A 16,883-nucleotide genomic window follows, 5' to 3' on the forward strand; every position below is an offset into this window, starting at 1 on the left:
GCTGAATTTCTCTGGGACTGTGTATGTGGACCACAGACTTGCCTTCTCAATTCTTCATTCAAGCTCTCATTTCCAAATTGTGAGCATTCATCTTTCATCTTTTGGGAAATTAAAAAAAAAAAAAAGAATTGAAGGAGAGTTGATGAAACTGCATTTGAGTCCAGCCAAATTTTACTCTATTTAGCTCTGTTGACTGGGGTGTTGACCGAAGGGCAATTTTCCAAGTTGTATTTCCCACTCAAATACTCAAAAGTTCCATTCAAGATGGAAACGCCCTGTAGTTGGCTTCTTCCGAGCTATTTATGCTCTTATCCTGACACTAGATGCACCTGTGAGCTCAGTATCTTATATCTCCTTGTTCTAACCCTGTTGACAGTAAATATCCCTTGCCCTCCAATCCAGAAAACCCCACAGATGGATTTACCTTCTTTACAATAAACAAAACTGCCAAACAACCAGCCTGGCACCCATGATTATGCCTACAAACAAGCAATCAGGACACAACAATTCGCATGTGGAAACACACACACACACACACACAGGCATGGACACACACAGGCGCGCACACACACACACACACACAGGCATGGACACACACAGGCACACACACAGGTATGGACACACACAGGCACACACACACACAGGTATGGACACACGCAGGCACACACACACACACACAGGTATGGACACACACAGGCACACACACACACAGGTATGGACACACAGGCACACACACACACACACAGGTATGGACACACACAGGCACATACACACACAGGCATGGACACACACAGGCACACACACACACAGGTATGGACACACACAGGCACATACACACACAGGCATGGACACACACAAGCACATACACACACACACAGGTATGGACACACACAGGCACACACACACAGGCATGGACACACACAGGCACATACACACACACACACACGTATGGACACACACAGGCACACAGAAGCACACCCAGGAATGGCAGGACAGGATCCTTCCGCTCACCTGCTGACCTTTAAATCTCCCTCTTCCCACCTGAAAGCTAGCAGTAAAAATAAAGTCAGTGTAAACAGGCTCCTCAAGAGCCGAGGAAACACTCACATCTGGTTTTGCCAGCAAAACTATGCTGGAAAACAGCTCAGGCAGCAAATTCCCAGTCTGGCTGGCTGGGGCTAGTTTTATTACAGAAAAAAAATTTCACAATGGCTTGATCTCCCTGAAACTGGTAAACATCAGAGTCTGCTATCAGATGATCTAAAGGTATTAGAGCACTTCTGGGAGCCCAGCTCAATTCGGAGCAATGTTGCAAAGGCAAGTGTTTTTCCCAAACCCACCTCTGAGTGCATCCTCTGGGCGCTCAGCAACCACGTTGGGCGCCCGGGCTGCTCTGTGTTCTGTAACCACAGCATTCGCATATCTCCCCGAACTTGGCACCATCTGAAAGCCACATCCACATCAGAGCTCCGGCTGCTCCGTGCTCCACCCACCTCACTAATAATCCCGGGGTTCCGTCCAGCTTCTGCAGCTCCCCTCTGGGAACCTGCAGTCTGATCTGAATATGGTAAAGCCGCCCCTCCTCAATACCGCCTCGCCTTTTCATTTTCTTCCATTTGTAATTTTAAACCTCCTTCCTTTGATAGCAAGTGTTCCCGAATATTTCAGAATTTTCTTTTGCCTTCTCTTACCGCTGGTCAGTCGTTCCAAACTACCAGTTTTTCACAGACCAAGAGTCTCTTTCCTCTGTGCTTCTTGCAATTCAGAGTTCTCTTTCCACCTCATTTTCAACTTCACCAAAGTCCTCCTGTTTTTCCCAGGTGTTCTTGCTGTTGTCCTTACTTCTGCTTCACTGTAATCATTAACGCAGGAGTCCCTCTCCTCTGGTGGGGCCTTTCCTACTATTCTAAGTTTACCCCAGTCGCCCGTCATCATATGCACAAACTTTCATCCTTTTGTGCCTGTGGTGGCCTTACCTCGATTGCTCCAGTACCGCAGCTGATCAAAATGCTGAAAGTGGCATTCTTCTCTTGTGCTAGGGTCCGGTGACACTTGCCAATTGTGAGCGGGGAAAGCAATGAACAGGGACAACTGAGGAGCCTGGGAGAAGAAGAAGGAGCACGCGCTCAGGGTGGCTTACTAGAGTCTAATTTTACCTGGATGCTGTACCCAGGAAATGGGGTGTTGTATAGACACGACCAGTTCCCTGCTCCAGGATGTTCCTTATGGGCAAAGGTTCTGAAATACAGGGCAGGCCCACAAACACAGGTACTCTGACAGATTGGCAAAGACAAAATTTCTTTGTAGATAGAGATCTCTGGCTAATTGGATATTGGATCAGCAAATATTTATTGAGCAACAGATTGCCCAAGGCACTCTGCTGTGTCACTGGGAGGGATTAAAAATGGACTCAGATTTCCCTCTTTCCTCGGGAAATAAATATCCTTGTTTCTCATGACTCACACCAAATGCAAGTATGAACATGTAAACCAACTTTAGCTCAACTTCTGTTGTGAGGACCAAGATGTTATTCTTTAAAGTCAGTTGAACAAAGGCATTCAAACCCTAAACCATCAATATAAGAAGCCCTGGGAAGATCATGTCACCTGGTTCACCAGCAAAGGTGTTTGTTACTGATTTACCTTAGTGGCCAGGATTTTCATACCAAAAAGGGGAAGGGTTGGCTTGATTCAGATCAATCTTAAATATACAAATTTGTTAAACTTCACCAAGATTACAAATTCTGACTTATTCTTTCAAAGATTTCTTTTAATCCCAGGGTGACTCAAATCTGACAGTTCAGAGGACCAAATAGAGATAATTGTTTAAGCTGTGAGGAAGCCCCCAACAATGAACAGACCCTGTCTGTTCTGTGTCACCTGTGTAGCCCGGTACCTAACACAGGGGTCCCCAACCCCCGGGCCATGGACCGATACTGGTCTGCGGCCTGTTAGGAACCGGGTCACATGGCAGGAGGTGGGCGGCAGGCGAGCGAGCGAAGCTTCATCTGCTGCTCCCCAAAGCTCTCATTACCACCTGAACCATCACCCTCCCACACCCAGCCCCCAACCCTGTCCGTGGAAAAACTGTCTTCCACGAAACCAGTCCCTGGTCCCAAAAATGTTGGGAAGCACTAACCAAACACATAACTGACCCTCAATGAACAGTGAATATTTCTTTGCCTTAAACATTAAAGCGACCATTCTAATAAATAAAATACTTTGAGATGCATAAAACAGCAAAGATGACCTGTTACAACATAGTATATACTCAGTGATCCCAGATTGGGCTAGAGGAAAGGAAAGGAAAATATCTAGATCTGTGTCCATCTGGCTGTGTGTCCATCCATTTATATTTCTGTGCACTGGAATGTCATTCTGGATCTTCCTCACTCAAATGGCCCAATGCTGAAAGGCAACCCAGAAACTTATTTTTAACAGAGACCAGCTGTCAAAACTCCTGCTATGGCTTGGATGACACTTTATTTTCAAATTAAATAGTAAGGTATTTCCATGTTCATATCTCTCTACCTGGTAAACAGAGTTATATTTTCATCTGAAACTTTTCCTTAAGTCAGGGTGCAACTCCCTTCCCTCTGTTCAGAGTCATGTGAGGCTGGCATATTTTTCAGTTGACTTCACCAGGAAAACACTGGGTGTGAAGAAAGCCTTTAAAGAAGAAGACATTTGGTTTTATTAATTTGTTATACCATGAAACTAACTGGTTCACCTAAGTTTCTGTGATACCTGAGTTAGGAAGTGGCAGGAAATAGGTGATGGGAGGAATTAATTGTTCCTAGTTCTTGGGAACACAGGGGGCTGCTTTCCCTTCCCCCTCTATTGCTCATGACACATGACAAATTTATCTGTTTTTAGTTAAAAGAGACCCAGCCAGAAGATAAAGACATAGAGATCGAGGGAACAAAAAAGAAAGTCCAGAAATAGACTCACACAAACACAGTCATTTGATCTTTGATAAAGTGTAAACACATTTCAGTGGAGGGAAGATATTTCTTTTCACTAATGTGTATTGGTAAAATTGGTTGTCCATAGGAAAAGAAATAATAATATATATTATTGATATAAATCTCATACCTTACATAAAGATTTACCTCAAAATGGATCATAGATCTAAATGAGAAACATAAGCTAAATCCTTGTGTCCTGAGTTTAGGCCAAGAGTTCTTAGGAATGATAAAAAAAAAAATGGATAACTTAGACTTCATCAAATTTAAGAACTTTTGTTCTTCCAAAGATACTGTCATGAGAATGAAGAGACAAGATATGGACTAGGAGGATATATTTGAAAACTACCTACCCAACAAAGGACTTGTATCCAGAATATGTAAAGAACTCTCAAAATTAGTAATGAGAGAACAACACAACTTAAAAATGAGTAAAGGGCTTGAACAGACACTTCACCAAAGAGGATATAAGGATGGCAAATAAGCATGTGAAAATATAGTCAGTATCATTAGACATTCAGGAAATGCAAATTAAAAACACGAAAAGATACATACTTAATTGAATGGCTAAAATGAAAAAATGGTGCCAGTACCTAGTGTTGACAAGTATACGGAGCAACTGAAACTCTCATACATTTCTGATGGGAATGAAAAATGGTTTGGTAATTTCTTATGAAGTTAAATATATATTTGACCCCCAGCAATTCCACTCCTAGGCATATAGCCTAGAGAAATGAAAACCTGGTTTACACAAAAACCTGTACATGAATGTTCACAGCACTGTTATTTGTGACAGTCAAAAGTTGGATGCCACCCCAAAGCTTCTCAACAGGTGAATTGATAAACTGTGGTACATCCATAGCATATAATATACAACAATAAAAAGGAACAAATTATTGATATACACAACTTGGATGAATCTTAAATACATTGTGCTGAGTGAGAGAACACAGAGAACTTTCAGAAAGTTACATATTGTATGATTCCATTAATTTGGCATTCTCAAAAATTCTTGAAAAAAGACCAAGTTTTAGTGGTGGAGAACAGATCAGTGGTTGCCAGGGGTCTTGGGGTGAGGTGAGGGTGTGACTACCAAGGGATAGCATGAGAGAGGTTTTTGGAATGGTCTAACTGTTCTGTGTTCTGATTTTGGTGGGGTTTTCATGAATCTGTATATATGTTAAAATTCATACAACTTTTCACCAGAAAAAAAAAGTGTTACTATAGATCATTTTTAAATAAAGAAACCCAAAGATATTAATTATAATGAAAATACAATCAAGTTACCAGGTCCTCATAGATAATACATTTTGTGTTATTTTATGGGAAAATGTAAGTATTGTGTAATCAAATAGTATCTTTTTTTTTTTAATATTATTTTGCATTTTATTTATTTTTTTGTGGTATGCGGGCCTCTCACTGTTGTGGCCTCTCCCGTTGTGGAGCACAGGCTCCGGATGCGCAGGCTCAGCGGCCATGGCTCACGGGCCCAGCCGCTCCATGGCATGTGGGATCTTCCCGAACCGGGGCATGAACCCGTGTCCCCTGCATCGGCAGGCGCACTCTCAACCACTGCGCCACCAGGGAAGCCCCAAATAGTATCTTTTTAAAAAAAATTTTTAGAGCAGTTTTAGGTTCATAGAAAAATTGGGAGGAAGGTAGAGATTTCCCATATACTCCCTCCCCCAAGACATGCATAGCCTCCTCCATTATCAACATCTGCCACCAGAGTGGTACATTGTCACAGTTGATGAACCTACACTGTCACACCATTATCACCCAAAGTCCTAATTTACATCATGGTTGACTCTTGGTGTTATGCATTTATGGGTTTGGACAAATGTATCCATCATTATAATATTGTACAAAGTATTTTCACTGACCTAAAAATACTCTGTGTTCTGCCAATCATCCCTCCTCCACCCCCATCCCCCACCAACTCCTGGCAACTATTCTTTTTTACAGTCTCCATAGTTTCACCCTTTCCAGAATGTCATATAGTTGGAATCATACAGTAGGTAGCCTTTTTAGATTGGCTTCTTTCACTTAGTAATATGAGTTTAAGTTCCTCCATGTCTTTTCATGGCTTGATAGCTCATTCTTTTTAGTGCTAAATAATATTCCATTGTCTGGATGTACCACAGTTTATTTATCCGTCGCCTACTGAAAGACATCTTGGTTGCTTCCAAGTTTTGGAAATTATGCATAAAGCTGCTACAAACACCCAGTTACAGGTTTTTATGTGGATATAAGTTTTCAGCTCCTTTGGGTAAATACCAAAGAGGGTAATTGCTGGATCGTATGACAAGGATATATTTGGTTTTGTAAGAATCCACCAAACTGTCTTCCAAAGTTGTTGTACCATTTTGTATTTCCACCAGCAATGATCATGATTTCCTGCTGCTCCACATCCTCTCCAGCATTTTGTACTGTCAGTGTTTCAGATTTTACCCATTCTTATAGTTGTGTAGTGGTATCTCGTTGTTTTAATTTGCATTTCTCTGATGACTTATAAGGTGGAGCATCTTCTCATATGCTTATCTGCTATCTGTATGGCAGTGGTGAGGTGTCTTGCTGAGGTCTTTGGCACATTTTCTAACTGGATTTTTTGTTTTCTTCTTCTTAAATTTTAAGAGTTCTTTGTATATTTTGGGTAATAGTCCTTCATGAGATGTGTCTTTGGCAAATATTTTCTCCCAGTCTGTGGCTTGTCTTCTCATTCACTTGCCATTGTCTCTCATAGATCAGAAGTTTTTACTTTTAATGAAGTCCAGTTTATTCATTAGTTCTTTCATGGATGGTGCCTTTGGTATTTTATGTAAAAAGTCATCACCATACCCAAAGTCATCCAGGTTTTCTCTTAAGTTATATTCTAGGATTTTTACAGTTTTGTTTTTTACATTTAGGCCTATTATCCATTTTGAGTTAGTTTTTGTGAAGAGTGTATGTGTCTAGATTCTTTTTTCTTTTTTTTCTTTTGGCATATGGATGTCCATTGTCCCAGCACTATTTGTTGAAAATATTATGTTTCATTGTATTACCTTTGCTCTTTTGTTAAAGATCAACTGACTATATTTATAGGGGTCTGTTTCTGGGTTCTCCATTCTGTTCATCCATCTATTTGTCTATTCTTTTGTCAATACTACACTGTCTTAATTACTGTAGCTCTGTAGTAAGTCTTGTAGTCAAGTATTGTCAGTCCTCCAACTTTGTTCTCTCCTTCAATATTATGTTAGCTATTCTGTGTCTTTTGCCTTTCCATGTAAACTTTAGAATCAATTTCTCAATATACACAAAATGACTTGCTGGGATTTTTATTGGGATTGCATTTAATCAAGTTGGGAAAAACTGACATCTTGACAATATTAAGTCTTCCTATCCATGTACATAGAATATCTCTTCATTTATTTATGGATCTTGTACCTAAGTATTCCATTTTGGGGGGATGCTAATGTAAATGGCATTGTATTTTTAACTTCAAATTCCACTTGCTCATTGCTGATATATAGGAAAGCCATTGGCTTTGTATATTAATCTTATATCCTGCAACCTGTCTATAACTGCTTATTAGTTGCAGGGGTTATTTTCTGATGATTTTTTCAGATTTTCTACATAGAGGATCATGTCACCTGAGAACAAAGAAAGTTTTATTTTTCCTTTTTAAATCTGTATATCTTTTATTTACTTTTCTTGTCTTATTACATTAGCAAGGACTTCCAGTATGATGTTGATAAGGAGTGGTGAGAGGGGACATCCTTGCTTTGTTCTTGATCTTAGCGGGAAATCTTCTAGTTTCTCACCATTAAATATGATGTTAGCTGTAGGTTTTTTGTAGATATTCTTTACCAAGTTGAAGAAGTTACCCTCTATTCTTAGTTTACTGAGAAATTTTATCTCAAACAAGTGTTAAATTTTGTCAGATACTTTTTTTGCTTCTATTGATAAGATCATGTGATTTTTCTTTCTTAGGCTGTAGATGTGATAAATTATATTAATTAATTTTTGAATGTTGAACCAGCCTTGCATACCTGGGATAAATCCTACTTGGTCTTGGTGTATAATTCTTTCTATACATCGTTACTGATATTTTGTTGAAGATTTTTGCATCTGTGTTCATAAGAGATATGGGTCTATAGTTTTCTTTCCTTGTAATGTCTTTGTCTCATTTGAGTATTAGGGTAGTGCTGGCCTCATAGAATGAGTTAGGAAGCATTCCTTTTGCTTCTATCCTCTGAAAGAAATTTTAGGGAGTTGGTATAATTTCTTCCTTAAATGTTCAGTAGAATTTACCAGTGAATACATCTGGGCCTGGTGCTTTCTGTTTTGCAAGGTTATTAATTATTATTTCTTTAAAAGATATAGGCCTATTCAGATTGCCTATTTCTTCTTCTATGAGTTTTGTCAAATTATGTCTTTCTAGGAATGGGTCCATTTCATCAAGGTGATTAAATCTGTGGGCATAGAGTTGTTCATAGTATTTCTTTATTATCCTTTTAATGTTCATAGGACCTGTAGTGATATCCCCTCTTTCATTTCTGATATTAGTAATTTCTGTCCTCTCTCTTTTTTTCTTAGTCTGGCTAGAGGCTTATCAATTTTATTGATCTTTTCAAAGAATCAGTTTTAGTTTTGTTGATTTTCACTATTGATTTTCTATTTTCAATTTCATTTATTTCTGCTCTAATTTTTATTATTTTCTTCTGTGTATTTTGGATTTTTTTCCTAGTTTCCTAAGGTGGAAATTTAGATTATTGATTTTAGATCTTTCTTCCTTTTTTTTTTTTTTTTAAGAAGTGGATTTATTTAGAGAGAAACACACTCCACCAGACAGAGCGTGGGCCATCTCAGAAGGTGAGAAAGCCCTCTTTCTTCCTTTTTAATATATCCATTCAATGCCATAAAATTCCCTCTAAGCACTGCTTTCACTGCATCCCACAAATTTTGATAGGTTGTGTTTTTTCATTTAGTTCAAAATATTTTAAAATTTCTCCTGAGATTTCTTCTTTGACCCATGTATTATTTAGAAGTGTGTTGTTTATTTAATCTCCACGCATTTGGAGATTTTCCAGTTATCCTTCTGTTATTGATTGTTTTTTTTAGTTTAATTCCATTATGGTTTGACAGCAGACATTGTATGATTTCTGTTCTTTTAAATTTGCTTTATGGCCCAGAATGTGGTCTATCTTGGTGAGTGTTCCATCTGAGTTTAAGAAGAATGTGTATTCTGCTGCTGTTGGATAAAATAGTCTGTAGATATCAATTACATTTGGTATTTTTATTATATAAATATTTAGTTGTTTTTTAACAACTAACAACTTTTAACAAGTTGATGGTGTTGTTGAATTCAACTATATGCTTACTGATTTTCTGCTTGCTGGAGCTGTCCATTTCTGATAGAGGAGTATTGATGTCTCCAGCTACGATAATGGTGTCATCTATTTCTCCTTGCAATTCTGTTGGTTTTTGCCTCACATAGTTTGACACTCTGTTGTTAGGTACATACATGTTAAAGACTGCTATGTCTTCTTGGAGAATTGACTCCTTTATCATTACATAATGACCTTCTTTGTCCCTCATAACTTTCCTTGCTTTGAAGTCTACTGTCTGAAATTAATATAATTATTCCTGCTTTCTTCTGATTAGAGATAACATGGAGTATTTTTCTCCATATATTTACCTTTTATCTTTATATTTAAAGGGGTTTCTTGTAGACAACATGTAGTTGGGCCTTGGGTCTTGTTTTTTGATCCACTCTGATAATCTTTGTCTTTTAATTGGTGAATTTAGACTAGTGACATTCAAAGTGATTATTGATATAGTTGGATTCATATCTAACATGTTTGTTACTGTTTTCTATTTGTTGTCCTTATTCTTTGTGCCTGTTCTTGTCTTCCACTCTTTTTTCTGCCTTTTGGGGTTTTAATTAAGCATTTTTTGTGATTCCATTTTCTCTCTTTTCTTAGCATATCAGTTAATTAATAAGTTAACTTATTTTAACATTTTTTAAGTGGTTGACCTAGAGTTTGCAATATACACTTATAACTAACCCAAGTCTACTTTCAAAGAACACTATACCACTTCACAGGTGGTGTGAGTACCTTATAATAACAAAATAATCCTAATTTCTTCCTCTCATCCCTTCTATCCCTTGTATCATTGTTATCATTCATTTCATTTATATATAAGCATACATAAATGTGTGTGTATATATGTATTATATATATACATACACATATATATAATATACAGAAATACACATAGTCAAATTCATTGTTGCCATTATTATTTTGAACAAATTGTTTTCTGTTAGATCAATTAAGAATAAGAAAAATAAGTTTTTATTTTCCTTCTTGTATTCCTTCTTCAATGCTCTTCTTTTCTTTATGTAGATCCGAGTTTCTGACATACTATTTTCCTTCTCTAAAGAACTTCTTCAACTTCTTTAACATTTCTCGCAAGGCAAGTCTAATGGCAACATATTCTCTCAATTTTTGTTTGTCCAAGAAAGTCTTTCTTTCTCCTTCATTTCTGAAGAATACTATATTGGTGGTTTTTATTCTCTCAACACTTTAAATATTTCACTCCACCCTTTTCTTGCATCCTTTATGAGAAACCAGATGTAATTTCTTTGTTCTTTTATAGGTCAGTGTTTTTTTCCTTGTCTTTGATTTTCTGTAATTTGAATATGATACACCTAGGTGTAGTTTTTATGGCATTTATTATACTTGGTATTCTCTGAGTTTCCTGGATCTGTGGTGTGGTATCTGCAATTTACTGGCGGGAAATTACCAGTCATTATTGTTTCAAATATTCTGTTTGTTTCTTTTCCTTCTGGTATTCTCATTTTACACCTTTTGCAATTTTCCCACAGTCCTTAAATATTTTTTTTATAGTCTTTGTTCTCTTTCTTTTTCAGTTTGGGAGGTTTCTATTAAGATAGTCTCTCGCTCAGAGATTTTTTTTCCTCAGCCATGTCCAGTCTACTAATAAGCCCATCAAAGGCATTTTCATTTGTTTCAATGTTTTGGGGTTTTTTTTTCATCTCTAGCACTTCTTTTTGGTTCTTTTTTAGAATTTCCTTCTCTCTGCTTACATTACCCATCTGTTATTATATGCTGTCTACTTTATCAAATAGAACCCTTAGCATATTAATTCTAGTTATTTTAAATTCCCTATCTGAAAGTTCTGACATCTCTGCCATGTCTGATTCAAAGTGTGTTTTTTGTTGTTTCATATGCCTTGTAATTTTTTCTTGTCAAACATAATGTGCTGGGTAAAAGGAACTGATGTAAATAGGCTCTAGTAATGTGGTGGTGGGGAAATATTCTAGAGTCCTATGATCAATCTTTTAGTGAGCCTGTGCTTTGGACCATGGACTTCACTAGTGTTTCTCAGGGTTTTTTTCCCTCCTTCCTGAAGTGGGACAGGATGGCTAGAGTGGGCTGGAGTTGGCTATTCTCCTTCTCCCTTATGGAAGGCTAGAGCTTACTAGAGTTGGATATTTCCCTTCTCTCAGGTCTCATAATATCTCAGCAGGTTAGGTTTTGGTTAACCAGTTTCCGCTGAGGACAGGCCTTGCTAAAAAGAATAGATTGCTCTGGTTCATCTTCCCTCCCCTGCAGGAAGCACGAGGGATTTTTGGTTTGGTTTTGTTTTGTTCTTTTTGATATTTACTGTGAGGATCTGGTGGAGAACCTAGAGGTAAGTCTCACAAAGTTGTGGAGCCCCCCGCATGACCGGGTCACTGGAGTTTTCTGCATTGAGCTTCCAGCAATTCATCAATTACAGTGCAGGTTTCCCTACCTTGGTGCTGGTTCCCATGGTGGTTTCTACGTCCATGCCTCTGCTCTGTGACTCCCTGTATTTGCTTGTCTGTCTCTTCAGTTTGGGGGAGAGTGGTCTGCCTTGTGTTATCTCCTCTCTTACTAATCCAAGAGGAGTTGTTGATTTTTTCAGTCTGCTCAGACTTTTTTGTCATTGTGAGGGTCGAGTAGCAACTTCCAAGCTCTTTACATGTGGAACCAGAGACCAGACATCCAATAGTGTCTGTTTTGAACTCTCATTAATAGATCTCAAATATTGCTAGTTATTAAAATGCTAATAGTAATTTAAAATTTTAAAATCAGACAGCTAACAAGTCAGATTTAAATAATTAAGTCTAATATTATGAGTGAAAATCAGGCGGGTAATTCTACATAAGTAAATATGCTATTACTGCCTTGGACAGTGGTCTTTCTGAATGATATATTTTAAACAGACATTTTGGAAATTTCTAAGAATATGTAGAAGAAAGAGGAGAGGGAGAAAAATATGCAATGAAATTAACAGTTGTTATTTTTGGATGGTGGAATAATTATGGGCTTATTTCTTTTTGTGAATTGTTTTTTATACATTTTCTACAAAGAGCATATGCTATTTATAATCAGAAAAAAGGTTTAAATGCTACAAATGCTATTTAAAATAAAACAAAATGAATTCATTTCTTGATGCTTCTTTTTATATTTGCTTTCCAGTTTTGCCAACATTATTCTGCATAATCAGAAAACAGACCCAATCTTATAAATGTTCAAAAGTAGGAAAATACTATTAGCGCAACTGTAACGTATATATTTCTATGTTGGTTTTCTTTATTAAGATGTATCATGCTGAGGCAGGAAAGATATAATCAGAAAAAGAAACAAATGTAGGTCAGAGGCAGTAAGAGAACATTCATAAATCATTTTGCGGTACATGTCTATCTTTTCAAGGTAGCTACACAATTTCAAGGGCAAGCATTTAATATTTAAAAGTACACTGGGAAATTTTAAAAGAATCTTCAGATGATACAACCAAACTCATTGCCCTCATGCTTTGTCCAAGTCCTGTGCAAAGATCCTATTCATTCCATAGGTTCCTCCCTCAGGTAAAATTAGAGAGTTGAGGCCATAGTATAAAAAGCGGTTATCATCAGTCCTATACCGAAGAGTCAAGCCCCAGCTGGCCCAGACAGGAATTGCTGTAGGGAAGCATGGGAGGGAAGGCTGAGTGTACACCGAGGAAGTGAGTGATAAGAGAGGTAGGTGGGAGGCGGCATCCTAAGCCAGGGATAACAGCTGGGCACAGGTATAGAGACGTAGCCAGGGACTGTGGTCAGAGCAGAACACCTGAAGGATGCCAGATTAGTTTGAAGAGATTACACAAGGCGCTGAATTCAAGGCTAAGGTATTCTGATTTTTCCTTGTAGGCAATGGAGAGCCATTGAAGGATTTTAGACACTGATAGGACAGAAATTGTTCTTTAAAGTGATTTATTTTGCAGCTAGTTGTCTATGGGATTATCCATCTCTATTAGCCTGTCAGCCTTGCAGGCATAGATTGTGTCTGATTCACTGTTGTTGTGGGACTCAGGGCTGATACTAGCTGCTTTAACAGCATTGTGCAAATCAGGAAGGGTGGCCCCTCTGGGTAGACTCAGTCCTACAAGGCCAATGCTTGGTGAGCTGACCATACCTGTGTGAAAAAGATCTTCCGGGAAGAAGCAGTCCTCACAAAGGTTTATGGCTTGATGAGGAAATAGGAGAGAATTATACACAATTTCTCTGTATCTCCCTAACAATACAATGTGGAAATTCCCACCCCCTTACCCTGCCATGTTTACTGCTATAGACAGAATTCACTCTTTAAGCAGTTATATAATAGTCTATAGTACAAGCATGTCAAAATTTACTCCACTTCTGATGGGCATTCCCTTTGTTTCCAGGTTTCTGCCTGGAAACAAACAATGCTGCAATTCATCTATATTTTTTGAGAGTTTAGAATGGCTTAAATAATGTAAGGAATGTCTTTTCTTCAAAGCTTAGATACAACTCAGCTGCCAAAGCATTTTGGCTTGGTCCTTTTAAAAATAAAAAAATCTATTTTTGAACATCTCTCAATACTAATGATATGTTTAATTTTTCTACCTCTTCTAGGGTCAATGTTGGCAGTTTATAGTTGACTCAAAAATCATCCATTTCCTCTAAATTTTCAAGTTTATTGTCACAAACTTTTACATAATAATATTCCTTTATGATTATTTTCATTTCTTCATACTAAACCCTCGATATTTCTCCCAAATCTGCTTTGTCCAGTTTTATGGAGATCAGAAAAAGGAACCATCATCATCCCAAATTTAAAGTCATCTTTGTCTCTTTCCTATCCTTCACCTCCCACATTCAATCTTCCATTCAATCCTGTCTGCCTCTAAAATAACTCTTAGGTCCATCCATCCATTCCTCCTGACCACCATTGCCATTGCTTCTCTACCTCACCCTTGGGAATCTAATTCAAAGAAATAAATTATCATATATGAAGATACCAGATACAAGTAATAATGACAATACTATCAATAATAATAGCTAACATATATTAAACACATTTTATATGTCAAATACCATTTAAAATATTTTACAAATATTAAGCCATTTTACCTACATGACAACCCAGTGAGATAAGTACTATTACTTTTCTCATTTTACAAGTGTACTAGAAAATGTAAATACAAGGATGTTTATTACAGCATTATTTATAATAAAGACAAAAGGGTTGCCTATCATTGCTGGAATAGTTGAATAAAATGTGACCATCAAATGGAAGCAACCTGGGACTTCCCTGGTGGCGCAGTGGTTAAGAATCCACCTGCCAATGCAGGGGACACAGGTTCGAGTCCTGGTCCAGGAAGATCCCACATGCTGCAGAGCAACTAAGCCCATGCGCCACAACTACTGAGCCTGTGCTCTACAGCCCACAGGCCACAACTACTGAGCCCACGTGCCACAACTACTGAAGCCCATGCGCCTACAGCCCGTGCTCCACAACAAGAGAAACCACCACAATGAGAAGCCCGTGCACAGCAACGAAGAGTAGCCCCCGCTCTCCACAACTAGAGAAAGCCCATGTGCAGCAACAAAGACCCAACGCAGTCAAAAATAAAATACAATAAAATAAATTTTTTTAAAAAATGGAAGCAACCTGAGTGTTCAACAACAGATGAATGGATAAAGAAGATGTGGTATATATATACAATGGAGTACTACTCAGCCATAAAAAAGAATGAAAATTTGCCATTTGCAGCAACATGGGTGGACTTGGAGGGTATTGTGCTAAGTGAAGTAAGTCAGAGAAAGACAAATTCTATATTACTGATATGTGAAATCTAAAAAATACAACAAACCAGTGAATATAACAAAAAAGAAGCAGACATATAGAGAACAAACTAGTGGTTACCAGTGGGGAGAGGGAAGGAGGGAGGGGCAATATACGGGTAGGGGAGTAAAAGGTACAAAGTATCAGGTATAAAATAAGCTACAAGGATATATTGTATAACACAAGGAATATAGTCAATATTTTATAATAACTATAAATGGAGTATAATCTTTAAAAAAATTGTTTAGGGACTTCCCCAGTGGTCCAGAGGTCTCTTCCAATGTATCAGATGTGGGTTCGATCCCTGGTCGGGAACTAAGATCCCTGCAGGGCAACTAAGCCTGAGTGCCACAACTAGAAGGCCCGTGCACCACAACTAGAGAGAAGCCCACACACCTCAAGTAAAGATCCTGCATGCTGCAACTAAGACCCAATGCAGCCAAAAATAAATAAATAAATATTTTAAAAAGTTAAAAAAAAATCAGACCATCCATACCATACAACAGCGTGTAACTATTTAAAAGAATGATTTGGATTAGTTCTCAACCCTGGTTACACAAAGAATCATCGGAGTAGCTTCTGCAAAACATGCTTGGGTCCCACCCCAAACCAATTAAATCAGTCTCTGGGGGTCAGTTAGGGTGACAGTCATTGAGTTATATTTGGCAGTTAACTTGGAGGGATGTCCATAACAAATTACTAAAGATGCCAAGAAGGTTGCATTACATAATGCCATTTTAAAATTTTTATTTATTTATTTATTTTATTAATTTTTTTTTTGGCTGCATTGGGTTTTCATTGCTGTGCGTGGGCTTTCTCTAGTTGCGGTGAGTGGGGGTTACTCTTTGTTGCGGTGCACGGGCTTCTCATTGCGGTGGCTTCTCTTGCTGCAGAGCATGGGCTCTAGGCACACAGACTTCAGTAGCTGCAGCACATGGACCCTAGAGCTTGTGGGCTTCAGTAGTTGTGGCACATGGGCTCAGTAGTTGTGGCTCGCAGGCTTAGTTGCTCTGCGGCATGTGGGATCTTCCCGGACCAGCATTCGAACCCGTGTTCCCTGCACTGGCAGGCGAATTCTTAACCACTGAGCCACCAGGGAAGTCCCCATAATGCCATTTATTAAAACAACGACAAACAAACACCCCCAATCTGGGTATATATCTTTCTACTACATTTATATTTGGTGTATATAGACACACTATGTAGACATAGATACAATATATATACTTATATAAAATGTCATATATTATATATAGTATATATATATATCATATATATATACATATATATGATATATATATATCATATATAATAATACATGGGAAAACATGAAAAAAGTACAGATATATACACACATTGTTGTTATTAGTTAAGAAATGGGGTACAGGGCTTCCCTAGTGGTGCAGTGGTTGAGAGTCCGCCTGCCGATGCAGGGGATGCGGGTTCGTGCCCTGGTCCGGGAAGATCCCACATGCTGCGGAGCGGCTGGGCCCGTAAGCCATGGCCGCTGAGCCTGCGCGTCCGGAGCCTGTGCTCTGCAGCAGGAGAGGCCACAACAGTGAGAGGCCCGCGTACCCCCCAAAAAAAAAAAGAAAAAAAGAAATGAAATGGGGTACAAATGGCTTGTAAGTGGGAGACAGAGAGGGAGGAGGCAGAGGGAAGATGGGAAGAAACTAAAAAAGCAAAAGAAGCTTAAGGCTGCTCTATAAGCGTGCATCATTTATATAATCAGAAAAGACTTTCACATTATCTTCTTT

The sequence above is a fragment of the Grampus griseus genome, assembly GCF_964374135.1.
Source record: "Grampus griseus genome assembly, chromosome: 1".
In the NCBI taxonomy this organism is placed as follows: domain Eukaryota; kingdom Metazoa; phylum Chordata; class Mammalia; order Artiodactyla; family Delphinidae; genus Grampus; species Grampus griseus.